This window comes from Dendrobates tinctorius, unplaced genomic scaffold (assembly GCF_039654945.1).
Source record: "Dendrobates tinctorius isolate UK_male_01 unplaced genomic scaffold, ASM3965494v1 ptg000073l, whole genome shotgun sequence".
Lineage (NCBI taxonomy): Eukaryota > Metazoa > Chordata > Amphibia > Anura > Dendrobatidae > Dendrobates > Dendrobates tinctorius.
This window is the reverse complement of record NW_027361741.1, coordinates 29,666,291-29,685,000: the sequence shown is the minus strand read 5'-3', so window position 1 is coordinate 29,685,000 and position 18,710 is coordinate 29,666,291.

Genomic DNA, 18,710 nt, shown 5'->3' with positions numbered 1-18,710 from the left:
GTACTTCACAAATTGATCTGTAAAAAAAAAAAAAACACTTTTTTTCACAAAAATTTTCTTTTAGCCTCAGTTTTTTCATTTTCACATGGGCAACAGGATAAAATGGATCCTAAAATTTGTTGAGCAATTTCTCCTGAGTGCACAGATACCTCATATGTGGTCATAAACCACTGATTGGGTGCACGGCAGGGCCCGGAAGGCAAGGAGCACCATTTGACTTTTTGAATGGAAAATTAGCTCCAATCGTTATCGGACACCATGTCGCATTTGGAGAGCCCCTGTGCACCTAAACATTGGAGCTCCCCCACAAGTGACCCCATTTTGGAAACTAGACCCCCTAAGGAACTTATCTAGATGTGTAGGGAGCACTTTGAACCCCCAAGTGCTTCACAAAAGTTTATAACACAGAGCAGTGAAAATAAAAAATAATTTTTTTTCCTCAAAAATGATTTTTAGCACACTATTTTAATTTTCACAAGGCTAACAGGAGAAATTGGACCCCAAATCTTGTTGTCCAGTTTGTCCTGAGTACGTTGGTACCCCATATGTGGGGGAACCACTGTTTGGGCACACGGCAGGGCTCAGAAGGGAAGGAGCGCCATTTGACTTTTTGAAATGCAAATTACTTCCAATCGTTAGCGGACACCATGTCGTGTTTGGAGAGCCCCTGTGTGCCTAAACATTGGAGCTCCCCACAAATGACCCCATTTTGGAAACTAGACCCCCTAAGGAACTTATCTAGATGTGTGGTGAGCACCTTGAACCCTCAAGTGCTTCACAAAAGTTTATGACGCAGAGCCATGAAAGTAAAAAAAAAAAATTTTCCCTCAAAAAATTATTTTTTAGTGCGCAATTTTTTATTTTCACAAGGGTACCAGGATAAATTAGACCCCAAAATTTGTTGTCCAGTTTGTCCTGACTACGCTGGTACCCCACTTGTGGGGAGGAACCACTGTTTGGGCACGTCGGGGCTCGGAAGGGAAGTAGTGACATTTTGAAATGCTGACTTTGATGGAATGGTCTGCGGGCATCATGTTACATTTGCAGAGCCCCTGATGTACCCAAACTGTGGAACCCCCCCACAAGTGACCCCATTTTGGAGACTAGACCCCCAAGGAACTTATCTAGATGTGTTGTGAGCACTTTGAACCCCCAAGCGCTTCACAGAAGTTTATAACGCAGAGCCGGGAAAATAAAAAATTTTTTTTTTCCTCAAAAAAAAAAGATTTTTAGCCAGCAATTTTTTTTTCACAGGGGTAGCAGGATAAATTGGACCCCAAAAGTTGTTGTCCAGTTTGTCCTGAGTACGCTGGTGCCCCATATATGGGGGGAACTATTGTTTGGGCACACGTAAGGGCTCGGAATGGAAGTAGTGGCGTTTTGAAATGCAGACTTTGATGGAATGGTCTGCGGTCGTCATTACATTTGCAGAGCCCCTGATGTGCCTAAACAATAGAAACCCCCCACAAGTGACCCCATTTTGGAAACTAGACCTCCCAAGTAACTTATCTAGATGCCTGGAGAGCACTTTGGACCCCCAAGTGCTTCACAGAAGTTTATAACGCAGAGACGTGAAAATAAAAGAAAAAAATTTTTCCACAGAAATATTTTTTTAGCCCCCAATTTTTTATTTTCCCCAGAGTACCAGGAGAAATTAGACCCCCAAAGTTGTTGTGCAATTTTTCCTGAGTACGCTGATACCCCATATGTTGGGGTAAATCACTGTTTGGGCACAAGTCGGGGCTTGGAAAGGAGGGAGCACCGATTGACTTTTTGAACGCAAAATTGGCTGGAATCAATGGTTGCACCATGTCGCGTTTGGAGACCCCCTGATGTGCCTAAACAGTGGAAACTCCTCAATTCTAACTCCAGCCCTAACCCCAACACACCCCTAACCACAGCCCTAACCCCAACACGTCCCTAACCCTAATTCCAACCCTAACCATAACCCTAACCCCAACATACCCCTAACCCTAATCCCAACCCTAACCATAACCCTAACCACAAGCCTATCCCTCTTTCCAACCCTAACCCTCTTTCCAACCCTAACCCTCTTTCCAACCCTAACCCTAACCCTCTTTCCAACCCTAACCCTCTTTCCAACCCTAACCCTAACCCTCTTTTCAACCCTAACCCTCTCTTCAACCCTAACCCTCTTTTCAACCCTAACCCTAACCCTCTTTTCAACCCTAACCCTAACCCTAATGGAAAAATAAAAATAAAAATATTTTCTTTATTTTATTAGTTCTGCCTACCTATGGGGGTGATAATCGGGGGGTTTATTTACTTTTTCTTTCATTTTGATCACTGTGAGAGTGATCAAAATGAAAGAATGGAATCTGCAGCCGGCAGATTCGTGCGGGCGCACTGCGCATGCGCCACCATTCTCCAAAATGGCGGCGCCCATCATCCGGACCCGAGGGACACCGGGAGGGATGGGGTGACTCAGGAGGTACCGGGGGGGGTGAGGGGGGGATCGGAGGCTGGCGGGGAGCAGAGGGAATGGGAGGGGGCAGATGATGACAGCGGCGGCAGATCGCCGCTGTCATTCAGTTGCGGGGGGGGCGATTGCCGGTGGGGGGGTGGAATCGGTGTCACCAGCCATGTCCGATGCTACAGCAGCGTCGGACATGGCTGGATTGTAATATTTCATCAATTTTCATTGATGAAATATTACTATCGCTCTGATTGGCTGTTTCACTTTTAACAGCCAATCAGAGCGATCGTAGCCACGTGGGGGTGAAGCCACGCCCCCTGTGGTGAATTACAAAGCCCCCTGTATCTGCGGGTCGGGTGACCTTTCAGTGACCCCGGTCACCCGACCCGCAGGGGGGCTTTAAAGTCATGACGCCACATAGGCGTCACTGGTCAGATTTGAACCAGGTTTCATGACGCCTATGTGGCGTCATTGGTCGTGAAGGGGTTAAGGAAAGTGAACCCCATATGCTCAAAACTACCTCTGCCCTCATTCTCCTCTCTACTGCTCAGGTCTCCTTGTTTTGGCTCTAGCGGTGACATCAAGTCAATGACACCGTTGAAGCCAAACACTGAGCTCAGCGACTGTGCTGAGATAGACGGCGTGAACCGCTGTTGTGCTCAGTGATTACCTGCAGCAGGGATGCGCGTTGTTGAAGTAACATCACCCCTACAGCCTAAACACCGAGATTCAAACAATGGTGGGAAGTAGGTTCTGGTGCCGAGGATGGGGGAGTGATGGTTTTCTTTGTTATTTTTGGTATTTTAGAGCCATTGGGTAGACTTTTCTGAAACTGGAAAACCCCTTTAACTATATTAACATACCTTTACAAATTATCAATAAAAAAATCATATAGTTTAAAAATTCTAGTATCAAACAGAAGATTATTCAATGGACTCTCTGGATTGCAGAACAATTTGGTCAGTAAACGCTGCGGGTTGGACGCTGCATACATTTGGATACACAAGGTTTGTGTTATACATCGTACATCCTCCTCTAAAAGCAGCAACCAAAGCTACAGCACTGTAGCTCTGATCACTGCTGTTTAACCACATGAATTTGTCATGTTGGGCACTGTTCGCACCAGGGTGTCCGGCAGACAGCGGTAATACCCCATCCTACCACTTTGTTCTCAGCGGCGCTGGTTGGTCTTCTGATCCGGCTTGGATTGGGTTAACCAGGTTGTCATTCTGGCTGAGGGCTTAGCCACGCCCTCTGTCTTTAAATTGTCCTGCGTGACTATGGGCGTCGCCGACTATAGCTCTTGCCTTGTGCTAGCTATACCGGTCTGGAGTGGTGGTCTAAGGAGCATACTGTGTCTGCTGTAGTATATTCCATTGTTGCCATTTTGCCTCCCTTTGTTGTATTTTTTGGTTGCCCTTGCACATTATTGTATTCTCCTATGTGTGCGCGGTGTGGTGCATTTCCTTTATCCCTGTCCATACTTATTTGCGGGGTCTGGTGTTTGGTCTCCTCACTGGGTGGAGGGTGGTGGGTTCAGCTTAGGGCTGGACAGAAGACAAGGACAGGGTGGAGGCCCAGGCAGGCACACCTTCAGTGTAAACCCTGGGTTAAGGGACAGACAGGGTTTCCCCTAGTCTGAGGGACACCGCAGGGGCCCCGGGGTTTTAGCCTATAGTTTCCTAGACATCCCATGACATTATAGTCGGCCCAAATTTTATTTACCATGGATCCTATAGTCTCCATAACCAAGCAGCTGGAGGCTCTGTCCATACAGGTCACTGAACTGAGGGGGCGGTCCAGCAACAAGGCCTGTCAGTTCCTGCTGTGCAAACTGAGGCAGCAGCCAGGGCAGCTGAACCCAAGTTACCTCTCCCTGAACGATTTTCTGGTGATCGCTGTAAGTTCGTTGCATTTCGTGAATCCTGCAAATTGTATTTTCGTATGCGTCCACTCTCCTCAGGAAATGAGGCTCAGCGTGTGGGCTTGGTAATTTCCTTGCTGAGTGGTGATCCACAAGCATGGGCCTTTTCACTACCTTCTGGTTCACCTGCATTTGAGTCCATAGACTTTTTTTTTCTGCTCTTGGTTTAATCTATGACGATCCTGACAGACTGGCGTTAGCAGAGTCTAAAATACGCTCTCTGCTCCAGGGTGAGCGACTGGCGGAGGATTAGTGTATGGAATTTCGTCGCTGGGCTGTGGACACTCAATGGAATGACCCTGCACTAAGGAGTCAATTTTTGCTTGGGGTTTCTGGAAGGGTTAAACAAGCTCTGCTAATGTATGAGACTCCCGCCTCTCTGGAGGCTGCTACGGTGCTTGTAGTACGCATTGATCGCCGCTTTTGTCAGAGGTCACAGGAGACATTGCCTGTGGGGGGGGGCAGTTTCTGGTGAGGTTGCCTCAGGTGAATCCATGGAACCTATGCAGATCGCTGGTATATTACATACACATAATAACAAGCATAAATGTCCCTTGCCCAGAAAGCAAGGGGTCTGTTTTTTTGTGGCAAAAAAGGACATTAATGCTTGCCCCCTGGTACCTAAGAAAGACGTGCCGGCGGAAAACTGCTAGGCTCAGAGGGTTTGGAGGAGTCTAGTCGGAGCCATTGCATATCCTCCATGGTGGTCTCCCAGTGTATGCTCCCTGCCAAGGTAGTAATCGGGGGCCAAGAGCTGTCAATTACTGTATTTGTAGATAGTGGTTCAGCAGCTAATCTCATTGATGAAAAGTTTGCGCGTACAGCAGGATTTAAGGTTGAAAAGCTGCCTACTCCTTTCCGGGTGGTTACCATCAATGCCTCCCCTCTCTCACAAGGGGAGATTAAAGAGTTTGTGGCTGATGTAAAACTCCACATTGGGGTCCTACACTCTGAGCGGGTAACATGTAAGGTGCTCAGTAATTTACCTGCTTAGGTAGTTCTGGGGTTTCCATGGTTGTCTATGCACAATCCGGTGATTGATTGGAAAACCCAGGACATAATCCAGTGGAGCAGATATTGCCAGGAGAGTTGTCTGGCCACGTGTATCTCCGCTGTGACTCCCAGCATCCCGGAGCCACTGCTGGACTTTGCTGATGTATTTTCTGAAAGAGGTTGTTCAGAGCTGCCACCGCACCGAACCTATGACTGTGCTATTAGGATAAAACCGGGGGCCAAGTTACCGAAAGCCAGGATGTTTAATATCTCAGGTCCTGAGAGGCAAGCTCTCAAAGAATACATTGCAGAAAGTCTTAGCAAAGGGCACATCAGGCCTTCATCATCTCCATTGGCGGCGGGGTTCTTCTTTGTCAAGAAGAAAGATGGCGGATTACACTCGTGTCTGGATTTCAGGGAACTCAACCAGATTACGGTTCATGACCTATACCCGATGCCACTGATACCCGATTTGTTCAACCAGGTGTCTGGTGCCAAATGGTTTTCCAAGCTTGACCTCAGAGGGGCGTACAGTCTCATAAGAGTCCGTCAAGGGGATGAATGGAAGACGGCATTTAATACCCCTGAGGGTCATTTTGAGAATTTGGTGATGCCATTTGGGTTGACTAGCGCGCCAGCAGTATTTCAACATTTCATAAATGATGTCTTTTCTCGTCTCTTGGGGAAATTTGTTATTATATACCTTGATGTCATTCTTATTTACTCACGCGACCGTGATGCACACATAGAGCATGTTAGGCAGGTATTGCAGTTGCTCAGGGAGAACAAGCTCTATGCCAAGCTTGAGAAATGTGTATTTGTTGTCCAAGAATTACCTTTTTTGGGTTATGTAATTTCCGCCTCAGGGTTTAAAATGGACACCGCTAAGGTGCAAGCGGTGCTGCAGTGGGATTGGTCTGATAATCTCAAGGCGCTTCAGCGATTCCTGGGCTTTTCCAACTATTATAGGAAATTTATTAAGAATTTTTCTATGATTGCTAAACCGCTCACCGACATGACTAAAAAAGGTACAAATTTTTCTGTCTGGTCTGAGGTTGCTGTGCGCGCGTTTGAATTCCTCAAAAACAGTTTTGCTTCAGCTCCCATCCTGGTTCAGCCTGATGTCTCCCTACCATTTACCGTGGAGGTGGATGCATCTGAGGTTGGAGTGGGGGCGGTACTGTCTCAGAGTCCATCCTTGGGCAAATTGCATCCGTGTGCCTACTTCTCCAAGAAGCTGTCACCTGCCGAGCGTAATTACGATATTGGTAACAGGGAATTGTTGGCCATCAAGTTGGCATTTGAGGAATGGCAACACTTCTTGGAGGGGGCTGTCCATCAGATTACTGTTATAACAGACCATAAAAATCTGCTTTATTTAGAGTCTGCTAAACGCCTGTCCCCCAGACAGGCTCGCTGGGCGTTATTCTTCACCCGGTTCAATTTTTTTGTAACATACCGACCAGGTTCTAAGAATACTAAGGCGGACGCCTTGTCCAGATGTTTTCGGGGTGGAGAGCCATGTGAGGATCCGGTGCCCATTCTCCAAAAGGGAGTTGTGTTCTCGGCTCTCACGACAGAAGTTGAGGCAGAGATGGCTGAGGCTCAGGAGGAGGTACCGCCAGATCTGCCTCCTAATAAATCGTTTGTGCCACTACACCTACGCTTAAAGGTGTTAGGGGAACATCACGATACTGTCCTGGCGGGCCATCCAGGGTTTAAGGGCACTCTGAAACTTGTATCACGTCGTTTTTGGTGGCCCAAAATCCGGCAGGATGGGGCCACATATGTGTCAGCCTGTACCACGTGAGCACGGGCCAAGACACCAGGCTCCCGTCCTGCTGGCACGTTGCATCCTCTCTGTGTGCCCATAGAATCATAGAATCGTAGAGTTGGAAGGGACCTCCTGGGCCATCTGGTCCAACCCCCTGCTCAAAGCAGGATTCGCTAAATCATCCCAGTCAGATGTCTGTCCAGCCTCTGTTTGAAGACTTCCATTGAAGGAGAACTCACCACTTCTTGTGGCAGCCTGTTCCACTCATTGATCACTCTAACTGTCAAAAAGTTTTTTCTAATATCTAATCTGTGTCTCCTCCCATTCAGTTTCATCCCATTGCTTCTAGTCTTTCCTTGTGCAAATGAGAATAAAATAGAATCATAGAGAATAAAATAGAATCATAGGGAATAAAATAGAATCATAGAGAATAAAATAGAATCATAGTAAGCCATGTAAGCCTTGGTAAGCCATGTAAGCCATAGTAAGCCATGTAAGCCATAGTAAGCCATGTAAGCCAGTAAGCCATGGACTGAGATTTCCATGGATTTCATTACGGATTTGCCCTCCTCGGCTGGGAACACGGTCATTCTGGTAATAGTTGATCGGCTCCCTAAAATGTCGCATTTCATTGCTTTGCCATCTTTGCCCAATGCGAAGACCCTTGCTCAGGTATTTATTCGCGAGGTGGTCAGACTTCATGGTGTCCCATCTGACACTGTATCTGATAGAGGTACACAATTTGTGGCAAAATTTTGGAGAGCTTTTTGATCACGCCTAGGGATTAAATTGTCTCATTCATCGGCTTTCCATCCGCAGTCGAATGGGCAGACTGAGCGTATGAACCAAAACCTGGAACAATACTTACACTGTTTTGTGTCTGACAATCAGGAAGAGTGGTCGGCGTTTCTTCCTCTGGCTGAATTCGCGATAAACAATCATTGTCAGGAATCGTCTCGGGAATCTCCCTTCTTTTGTGCTTATGGTCAACATCCCCAATTCTGTATCTTGCGCCAAGGGTGCTCTGCGGGCGTCCCTGAGGAGGACCCGTTGGGAGCACAATTGTCATCCATTTGGAGGAGAGCAAAGCAGCGCTTGCTGAATGTAGCTTCTAGGTACAAACGTGTGGCTGCCAGTAGACGTGTGCCAGGTCCGGACCTGTGTGTGGGTGATTGGGTGTGGTTGTCTACAAGGAACATCAAACTCAAAATACCATCGCTTAAGTTGGGTCCCAGGTTCATTGGTCCACTTAGGATCTCCGCAATTAACAACCCTGTGGCATTTCGTTTGGAGCTACCTGCCGTATACAAGATACATAATGTGTTTCACAAGGCGTTACTTAAGAAGGTCATTGGTGCTGTTGATGTTTCTCCCGTGCCACCACCTCCCGTCTTGGTGGATGGAACGTTGGAGTTTGAGGTGTCCAAGGTGGTTGACTCTCTGGTAGTGCGTCGCACTCTACAGTACCTGGTCCACTGGCGTGGCTATGGTCCTGAGGAGAGGACTTGGGTGCCGGCTTCGGACATACATGCGGACCGATTGGTTACAGTGTTTCATCGCCGTCATCTGGACAAGCCGGGTCCTCGACATTGTGAGGTTCCTGGGGTCCCTCGTAGAAGGCGGAGTACTGTCATGTCGGACACTGTTCGCACCAGGGTGTCCGGCAGGCAGCGGTAATACCCCATCCTACCACTTTGTTCTCAGCGGCGCTGGTTGGTCTTCTGATCCGGCTTGGATTGGGTTAACCAGGTTGTCATTCTGGCTGAGGGCTTAGCCACGCCCTCTGTCTTTAAATTGTCCTGCGTGACTATGGGCGTCACTGACTATAGCTCTTGCCTTGTGCTAGCGATACCGGTCTGGAGTGGTGCTCTAAAGAGCATACTGTGTCTGGTGTAGTATATTCCGTTGTTGCCATTTTGCCTCCCTGTGTTGTATTTTTTGGCTACCCTTGCAAATTATTGTATTCTCCTGTGTGTACGCGGTGTGGTGCGTTTCCTTTATCCCTGTCCATACTTATTTGTGAGGTCTGGTGTTTGGTCTCCTCACTGGGTGGAGGGTGGTGGGTTCAGCTTAAGGCTAGACAGAAGACAAGGACAGGATGGAGGCCCAGGCAGGCACACCTTCAGGGTAAACCCTGGGTTGAGGGACAGACAGGGTTTCCCCTAGTCTGAGGGACATCGCAGGGGCCCCGGGGTTTTAGCCTATAGTTTCCTAGGCTTCCCATGACAGAATTCTGCTTTGAATCTCTAAAAGTGACATTTAACATTTAAAGAATGCCTTTTCAAGATCCTACAAATGCAATTGTGGGGTTCTGATGGTAACTGGTGGCCTGCTGAAAGCCTTCATGGCACTCATGTGTAGCCCCAGTCACAAACTGGGATTCATAGGAGACTATTATTTTCCTATTTGCTGCAATACTATTATTAATATAAGGTTCACAGGACAATTTTTCCTGTAAATCAAGCTGTCAAAACTGCATGGTCTCCCACAACATAAAATGTCTAATAAAGTGAAGTAAACTTCATAATAAGACCCTAAATACTATGATATTGCAATAAATAGATTAAGTGATCTCAGGTTCAGGTCCCCTAAGGAAACTAAAAAATAAAGTTAAAAAAAAAGTAATAAAATAAAAAGTAATAAAATATAGATATACCTTAAAATTCAAATCACCCAATTTAAAAAAGAAAAAGCTAAAACAATAAATATTGCTGTGCTTTTATTGGTACAATCTATATAAATATCAAATTCTTTACAAGGCAACCTATGTACCCCAAAGTGTTGCCAATAAAAACAACTCGGCATAAAAAAACAAGCCTTCATTAACCCCTTCACGACCCATGACGCCTACATAGGCATCATGAAAAGTCGTACCCAAACAACCCATGAAGCCCCCGTAGGCATCATGCTATAAATAGCATTCCTGCGGGTCGGGTGACCGGGGTCACTGAAAGGTCACCCACAGAGGACACTCTATGGTTAATCCCAGGGGGCGTGGCTTAGCCCCCACGTGCCTATGATCGCTCTGATTGGCTGTTAAAAGTTAAACAGCCAATCAGAGCGATTTGTAATATTTCACCAATGAAATTTGGTGTAATATTACAATCCAGCCATGGCCGATGGCTGGACACTGACACCTGACCCCCCCACACGGACTGGCAGGGCGATCGGCCACCGATGAACGGCAGCGATCAGTCGCCGCCATCATCATCTGCTCCCCCTCCCCTTCCTTTTGCTCCCCCCCACCTTCCGATTCCCCCCCAGGTACCTCCGATGTCCTGCTGTGGCTCCCGGTGTCCCGCCATCCGGATCATGGGCGCCGCCATCTTGCAAATGGCAGGCGCAAGAGCAGTGCACCTGCCATAGTACAAGATGGCGGTGCCCATTAATTTGCCGGCTGCCCATTCATTTTTCTTTTTGATCACTGTGATAAACTCTCACAGTGATCAAAAAGAAAAAAAAGTAAATACAACCCCCATTTATCACCCCCCATAGCCAGGCATAAATAATAAAATAAATTTTTATTTTTTTTCAATTTAGGGTTAGAATTAGGGTTAGGGTTGGAAATAGGGTTAAGTTTGGAATTAGGGTTAGGGTTGGAATTAGGGTGAGGGGTGGAATTAGGGTTAGGGTTGGAATTAGGATTAGGGTTAGAAATAGGGTTAAGTTTGGAATTAGGGTTAGGGTTGGAATTAGGGTGAGGGGTGGAATTAGGGTTAGGGTTGGAATTAGGGTTAGGGTTGGAATTAGGATTAAGTCTGGAATTAGGGTTAAGATTTGGGTTAGGGGTGGGTTGGGGTTGGGATTAGGGGTAGAGTTGGGATTAGGTTTAGGGGTGTGTTGGGGTTAGGGTTATTATTAGGGTTGGGTTAGGGTTAGGGGTGTGTTGGGGTTAGAGTTGGAGTTAGAATTGAGGGGTTTCGACTGTTTAGGCACATCACGGGGTCTCCGAACGCGACATGGCGCCACGATTTATTCCAGCTAATTTTGCGTTGAAAATGTCAAACAGCGCACCTTCCATTCTGAGCCCCGACGTGTGCCCAAACAGTGGTTTACCCCCACATATGGGGTATCAGCGTACTCAGGAAAAATTGCACAACAACATTGGAGGTCTAATTTCTCCTGTTACCCTTGTGAAAATAAAAAATTGCAACTAAAAAAATGATTTTTGTGAAAAAAATGATTTTTTATTTTCACCGTTCTGCATTATAAACTTCTGTGAAGCACTTGGGGGTTCAAAGTGCTCACCACACATCTAGATAAGTTCCTTGGGTTGTCTAGTTTCCAAAATGTGGTCAGTTGTGGGGGGTTTCCACTGTTTAGGCACAATAGAGGCTCTGCAAACGTAACATGACGCCCACAGACCATTCCATCAAATTGGTATTTCAAAACGTCACTACTTCCATTGCGAGCAGCGACGTGTGCCAAACAGTGGTCCCCCCCACATATGGGATACCAGCGTACTCAGGACAAACTGGACAACAACTTTTGGGGTCCAATTTCTCCTGTTACCATTGTGATAATAAAAAATAGCAGGCTAAAAAATCATTTTTTGAGGAAAAAAAATTATTTTATTGTCACGGCTCTGCGTTATACACTTCTGCAAAGCATCTGGGGGTTCAAAGTGCTCACTATGCATCTAGATAAGTTCCTTAGGGGGTCTAGTTTCCAAAATGGGGTCATTTGTGGGGGAGCTCCAAAGTGTAGGCAGACAGGGCCTCTCCAAACACGACATGGTGTCCGCTAACGATTGGAACTAATTTTCCATTCAAAAAGTCAAATGGCGCTCCTTCCCTTCTGAGCCCTGCTGTGTGCCCAAACAGTGGTTCCTCCCCACATATGGGGTATCAGCGTACTCAGAACAAACTGAACAACAACTTTAGGGGTCCAATTTATCCTGTTACCCTTGTGAAAATAAAAAATAGCGGGCTAAAAAATCATTTTTGAGGAAAAAAAAATGATTTTTTATTTTCATGGCTCTGCGTTTATAAACTTCTGTGAAGCACTTGGGGGTTCAAAGTGCTCACTACACATCAAGATAAGCACATTTGGGGGTCCAGTTTCCAAAATGGGGTCACGTGTGGGGGGTTTCTACTGTTTAGGCACATCAGGGGCTCAACAAATGCAACATGATGCCCACAGAACATTCCATCAGTCTGCATTCCAAAATCACGCTCCTTCCCTTCTGAGCTCTCCCATGCGCCCAAACAGTGGTTCCCCCCACATATGGGGTATCGGTGTACTCAGGACAAATTGCACAACAACTTTTATGGTCCAATTTCTCCTGTTAGCCTTGTGAAAATAATAAATAGCGGGCTAAAAAAATCATTTTTTATTTTCACTGCTCTGCGTTATAAACTTCTGTGAAGCACTTAGGGGTTCAAAGTGCTCACCACACATCTAGATAAGTTTCTTGTGGGGTCTAGTTTCCAAAATGGGGTCACTTGTGGGGGACCTCCAATGTTTAGGTACACAGGGGCTCTCCAAACACGACATGGTGTCCGCTAACGATTGGAGCTAATTTTCCATTCAAAAAGTCAAATGGTGCTCCTTCCCTTCTGGGCCCAAACAGTGGTTTATGACCACATATGAGGTATTGGTGTACTCAGGAGAAATTGCCCAACACATTTTAGGATACATTTTATCCTGTTGCCCATGTGAAAATGAAAAAACTGAGGCTAAAATAAAAATTTTTGTGAAAAAAAGTCCTTTTTTCTTTTTACAGATCAATTTGTGAAGCACCTGGGGGTTCAAAGTGCTTACTGTCCAACGAGATAAGTTCCTTGGAGGGTCCATTTTCCAAAATGGGGTCACTTGTGGGGGAGCTCCAATGTTTAGGCACACAGGGACTCTCCAAACTCGACATGGCAACCGCTAAAATATTCCAGCATAATTTCCATTCAAAAAGTCAAATGGTGCTCCTCCCTTCCGGGCCCTGACGTGCGCCCAAGCAGTGGTTTATAACCATATATGAGGTATCTGTGTACTCAGGAGAAATTGCCCAACAAATTTTAGGTTCTATTTTATCCTGTTACCCATGTGAAAATGAAAAAATTGATGCTAAAAGAATATTTTTGTTGGAAAAATGAAAATGTCCATTTTTTCCTTCCACATTGCTTTAGTTGCTGTGAAGCACCTGAAGGGTTAATAATCATCTTGAATGTAGTTTTGAGTAGCTTGAGGGGTGCAGTTTTAAGAATGGTGTCAGTTTTGGGTATTTTCTGCCATATAGACCCCTCAAAGTGACTTCAAATGTGAGGTGGTCCCTAAAAAAATGGTTTTGTAAATTTTGTTGTAAAAATGAGAAATCGCTGGTCAACTTTTAACTTCCTAACAAAAAAAAATTTTGTTTCCAAAATTGTGCTGATGTAAAGTAGACATATGGGAAATGTTATTTATTAACTATTTTGTGTCACATAACCCTCTGGTTTAAAGGCAAAAAAATTCAAAATGTGAAAATTGCGAAATTTTCAAAATTTTTGACAAATTTCCGTTTTTTTACAAATAAATGCAAAAATTATCGACCTAAATTTACACTATCATGAAGCCCAATATGTCACGAAAAAACAGTCTCAGAATCGCTAGGATCCGTTGACGCGTTCCTGAGTTATTACCTCATAAAGGGACACTGGTCAGAATTGCCAAAAATGGCCAGGTCATTAAGGTCAAAATAGGCTGGGTCATGAAGGGGTTAAGTTATCGCTCTTTTTATCTTACAAAGTTCTGAACTTTTGTTAACCTCTAAAATAAAAATAAACCTATACAAATTTGGTACTTTTGTGTTTGTGCTGCCCTGGAGAATCAGGTCATTTTTACAATGAATGCTGTGAAAGCAAACTCCCCAAAAAACAATGGCGGAATTGTGTTTTTTTCAACATTCAATGCACTTGGAATTTTTCTTTGCGTTTCTCAATGCAGTATACGGTAAAATGAATGGTGTTATTCAAAACTACAAGTCATCTCATGAAACCAAGCATATCACTATTTCAAGGGAAAAATTTTAAAAATGTACAGCTCTTGGAAAAAACAAATAATGTAAAGTTACTCAGCATTATATATAATGGATCCATATACTGTAGAAACGGTACAGTAATGATCCAAGGTAAACCACATAATGTTCATCCATACAACAACGTTACGGCGCTTTTGTTTTCCAGAAAAATAACGCGGATAATGCGAGGGAGGCTACTCTTGAAACTGAAGGATTCAATTAAACATTTCCTTAAATGTGTCAATTCACCATCAGTGCAGTTTATGACGTCATGAATTTTACTATTTTTTTTTTACCTTCATTTCAATGTGATGACGACTTCCATGTCTCAGGGTTTCTGATCTTAAGGCTGCCATACATATTAGATGAATGTCGACTGAACCTGCTAATTTTGGACATACACTCCAGCCGTTTATGTATATGGTAGTGGCCCAACTTTGCTTGACATCAAAAGTCATAAGAAAGAAGTATTGGGCATGTTGGATGTCAGCATGCCCCATCTTTTTTCCTCAAGGAAGATAAGCCAACACAAGAGTTCATGTGGACGGTGGGTCATCAGGAATAGGTGGCTGAAAGAATGAAGGTTCAGCTGAAAGTTATCAAAGGAGGATGACCAACACTATGAAACATTTTACTCACTTAAATTGAAATCAGATAATATGAGTTTTTTTTAATTCTGTGAACAGATGTCCCTTAGGATGTACCATATTTAATTTTAAGCTTGCCATATTACACCATATTTATAGCTGTTTTCTTATAGTTATCCCTTCTTTTAAAATGAATGTAAATGTAAAAGGGGTTTTTCTATCTGACATATCAAAAGGATAAACCAGAAATGTATGATGGCTACAGGCCCCACCACTGGGACTTAAAGAGAACCTATGGCGGGCTACGTTATTAATAGGCTGTAAGCCAGATGTTCTGCATCCTTTGTGTGTGAACAGTGACGCATACAGATTGTATTTGTTTGCACTGGTGTACCAAATAGCCAATCCCTGATTGTAGGTTGGCTGTCTCATCGGTATTACTGCACCTGTGTAGTCGCCACTTTTATTTGGGTCCGCTGCACCCTTATAGTGCATTTGTCTTTAGCCCTAGACAGTTAAGCTTCTTTCCCTGTTTTTTGGTGTGTTTTTACTATATGGAGGACTATGAGGGTGCATTATAATGTATGGAGGACCAAAAAATTCATAATAGAAGGAGCGTAGATACCTGGCACTTTATGCTTTTCTACAGATTCTATACTGATACTTCCCCTCATATTATTTTTTTTCTTACTAGGGATCTAGATCCTGGATGGAAGACTGAGGAATTTAGCGAGCAATGTGATTGTTTAGTATTAATTATTTAATATGTCTGTACATATTCTAAAATATATGAATAAAAAAATGTTCAAAAAATATTAGGCACCCAAAAGAATTTAAGAAAAAAATCGATTTTAGTGTGGAAAAGTAGGAAAGCATTAAAAAAATTTGTATTAATCTGATATTGCTGTAATTGTTCTGACCTAAAGAATAAAGCTGTCTAATCACTTATATCGCACGGTGAATATCATGAAAAAAATAAATAAAAACCAACTTTTAAATTTATCCTGCGCTCTATGCTGAGAATGATGTGAGTTGTAGTTCCACAAAACCTGGAATGTCCATAGTTCCTGCAGCTACAAAATGTGTGAAAATGTGAAGCAATGGGAATGGTTTCTCTCACAGACAATGACTCCTGCTCTTACATGTCATTTGTGTATTGTTAGATGTATCACCAGCAAAGAAACACTCAATGTTCTTGTTTTAAATGCATTTTACTTTTGGGAACTTTCCCTTACTCGCCCGGCTCCTCCAGCCTTGAGGCTGACCAATGTGAAATGCAGATTATTACTACTTGTTATCAATATTAATTAACAGCTGTGGAGAAATCACTCATGGTCATTTGTGACATCATCAAATACAGGAGGCCATTGTTACCTCACAGTATGATGTCACAATGACTGTGGGTCTATATAAACGGGTGTTCAGGGGGCAAACGCTCATTTCAGAAGATGAAGACGAGGAGAGCGGAGGATACAGGATGGAGGATACAGGTAAATAAGAAACCTTACAGGGATTTCTCAGTGAACTTACCTCCAACACGGACCCTCAGCATCTACAGATTGTGGCTGTAAGGTGCTGGATTTCTTCAGTCCTTGCTGGTAGAATCTCTACACTTGGGTGAAGAAGGTTCTTTGTGAGGTCACACAGCGGAATGTTGGGCACTGAAAGTTCTATGCAGAAAACATGGGGACATCAGAGAGGTCAGCACAAAGATGGCACCTCCAATGGAGACAATACAGTAGTTACTACGGTCAGTGGCTGGCACAGATTGTTGGTGGGGGTTCTGTCACTTTAATTTAAGATTATTGGGGGCAAAAAGTCTACCATTGTGCCCCTACCTGGGAGAGAGGTTGGTGTACATACATTGGGGGAAATATATTTATTTATATACTTTCTATTTATTTTACTATTTTATTTTACTGTTTATGTTACTTATATATAAAAGCATTTGAAGCAATTTTTTTTTCAAATCATATTTATTACACCATTTTTAATTGCCTACATCAAAACTTAAGATTCGCAGTAACAGGAACGTGGATACCTGACACTTTATGCTTTTCTACAGGTTTTATACTGATACTTCCACTTATATGTTTTTTTCTTTCTAGGGAGAGAATCTGGATCCTGGAAGACTGAAGAATCTAAAGCGATCAATGCGATTGTTTAGTATTAATCATTTAATATGTCTGTGCATACTGTACATATTTACATGCCTTAGCACTATAGAGTGCAACTTTATTTGTTTTCTAACTGTATACGGTCCTGATAGGACAGTTATATGTCTGTATATTAAGGGGTAGTGTTTGTAGGGGGGTAGTGTTCTGTTTTTTTTACAGGGGAGATGAACATAGTCAGGCTATGAGCTCCAGGAAGATCTGCAATCCGGAAACGAGTCTCCATATTGAGTATCATTGCTCTATACATATCAGTTAGTTAGTTGTAGTATGGCCTTGGTCCAGGGTTCTCGAACTGATCGCCTTTTCCCGGGGTCAAGAAGGAATTTTTTCCCTGTAACACAAATGTGTGCAGGTTTTTTGCCTTCTTCTGGATCATTGGCTTTAGGTAGGTGTAAAGATTGTAATTAATAAAATATGTTTAAAATCAATGATCTGTGTCCTTATATCTTTATTTCATATTCAGGTATTTGTATATGTTAGTTCTCATTTATGATCCATGACTATGAAGGTATACAGAAATACAAGGGTGGTAATTATGTGTCTCCTAATGTAATGTCTGTATTTATAATGCATACAAAGAGCCATAGATAAAATATCTGAAGTAGTGGAAATTATTATCCTCATAGAAAATAAATGCGGTCTTGACTCAAATATCGAGTATAATGGAAGTCAATAAGAAACTCAAGCGTTTTTTGGAAAGTTCCTAACAGGAGAGCTGGTGGGGCAGGAAAATCACTGAAAAATGGATAAAAACTATGCTCAAATGGAATGGGAACACCACGTGGAAGACGCCAGGATGCATCTCTAACTCCAAGATCTCTGCTGGAAACTAAGTAAATAATTTTTAATGATGTGGGGGTCCTCATTATTTTTTAAAACCAGCCAAGGCAACGTAGACAGCTGAGGGCTCATATTATCACAATGGGAAGGCCATGATCATTTGTCACTTCCCAGTCTAAAAAAACCCTGCAGCCTCTCCAGGATTGGTACATCACAGTAAATGTGCCAATTCTAAGGCTTTGCCCATTTCCTCCGGATTGGGGGAAGTTATGGGGGTGTCTTATAAACACCAGGATGCATCTCTAACTCCAAGATTAGAGATGAGCGACTTTTTTCGGGTCAAGTCGGGTTTCATGAACGAAATCGGCCGATTATCGTGAAAAGTCGAAGGCCGACTGAAACACGAAACCCAATGCAAGTCAATGGGGAAGCAAAGTCGGCAGGGAGTGGAGGACATTAAACACACTTACAGTGCCCATTTGAATGGCAAAAACATCAATTTTTATTACTGAAGCTTGTCAACCTTAATTTACTTCATAATAATAGTTACGCACTGAAAAATGGGGGTTATTTGGCTAAAGTTGTGGAGGGGTAGGGCTGGCTCCAGGTTTTCATGTGCCCTGGGCCAAAGAGCGCCCCTTTAACACATACCAAAACTCATGATGCTCCGATTCGGTAGAGAAATAGCGGTATAGTACAATGAAAAATACTTCACTTTTTACATCTCATGACTGATATCGATTTTAAATTCTCCAATAGCTCCAAAAACGGACAGTATATTTCTCCATACAAAATCATTGGTCCCATATAATGTTTGAAACAGTATATGATGAGCTCCACATAATGCTACAGTATATGTTGGTCCCCATGGATGAAGCTCCACTGTCTTATGGGTCCAAATAATGCTCCATATATAATGGGCCCCATTTCTAATGCTCCAGTGTCTGATGTCCACCTTTGGAATGCTCCAGTGTATGGTGGGCCCCATCTATCATTCTCCAGAGTATAGTGCTCCCCAAAAATTGCTCTCCCAACATTGAAAACAAT